Raw genomic sequence first — 1,553 nt, 5'->3', positions numbered from 1 at the left:
ATATATATATATATATATATATATATATATATACAGAGAGAGAGAGGAGGCAGGAGTAAAAGCTAATATATGTATGCACATACATACAGAAATATATATTGAAAAACATACATATACATACAACATACATATACACATATGCATACATTCGCACATCTGCACACGGATATACATACATGCATACGCTCATACATATACACATACCTATATGCATACAGACACATATTTACATACATACAAACATACATGAATACATACATGCATACATATATATACGTATATACATCCATGACTGAGTGTCATAACATATTTGATCACTTGAAGGCGCTATAGTTGACATTTTGGTACCAGCAAATAACCCACACAGGGGGGATGGAAAACAAATATTAATAAAATAACAAAGAAAAAACTTATCGATTGTTGTAGCCAATAAGAAGCACGTTACAGAGGTGTGTTATTCAAACCATTTAGCAAATTAGACTGGAATGTGCACTGAGAATGTGTCAGTGCCAAGTAATGTAATGTACCAAGTCAGACTTGCCTCTGTAGACATTCTTCTTTGACTATTTGAAGACACCTCACTCGACCGTCTAGAAACAGCAACCAATCTTCCTCGAATCACATCCCTTTTGTTATTGTTTAATCAGGAGAAATGGGAGCCTCGGTGACCCATCCAAAGACTTCTGAGATTGGTGAGAGAGAGAGAAACAGACAGACAGACAGACAGATGAAGGTATTCTCAGACTAGAAGCTTAGCCCAAATGCTTGCTACGTTCATTTAAGGCACACAAAGGCCAGGTGGTGGTTTTAAAAAGGGTGACTAAGTAAGTCTACTTCTCAATTAGGCGGAAGTAGGATTTGAACTCAAATCGCAAATAAGCGGAAGAGATACCCACAAGACATTTCACCCGACTCTCCAACACTTCTACTGATCCTCCGCCCTAGACTGGTACTTTATTTTATCGACCCAGAAACGAAGTTGGTGTGGACGTGATTCCTAAAGTGCTAAATATTCCTAAAGTGGGGAGATGGCCAAGGATGGAATGTCTTTGATCATAGCCGACTTGATTGCGGAATATAATTAGTGTCATATTATGAGACGTTTTAACGTATTTGCAGTATGTATGTATGTATGTATGTATGTATGTATGTATGTATGTATGTATGTATGTGTGTGTGTCTGTGTAAATATTTTATTGCTTTTGCCCATGAAGTTTTCAAAGCATTTCTTTTAATGTCTGTTGGTGAGTGTGTGTGTGTCTATATACATATGTGTGCGCGTGTGCAAATATATATACTCTTTACTCTTTTACTCTTTTACTTGTTTCAGTTATTTGACTGCGGCCATGCTGGAGCAGCGCCTTTAGTCGAGAAAATCGACCCCAGAACTTATTCTTTGTAAGCCTAGTACTTATTCTATCGGTCTCTTTTTGCCGAACCGCTATGTTACGGGGACGTAAACACACCAGCATCGGTTGATAAGCGATGATGGGGGGACAAACACAGACACACAAACACACGCGCATATATATATATATATATATATATATATA

Source organism: Octopus bimaculoides, chromosome 6, assembly GCF_001194135.2.
Source record: "Octopus bimaculoides isolate UCB-OBI-ISO-001 chromosome 6, ASM119413v2, whole genome shotgun sequence".
NCBI lineage: Eukaryota > Metazoa > Mollusca > Cephalopoda > Octopoda > Octopodidae > Octopus > Octopus bimaculoides.
Note: the sequence above shows the minus strand (reverse complement) of the source record.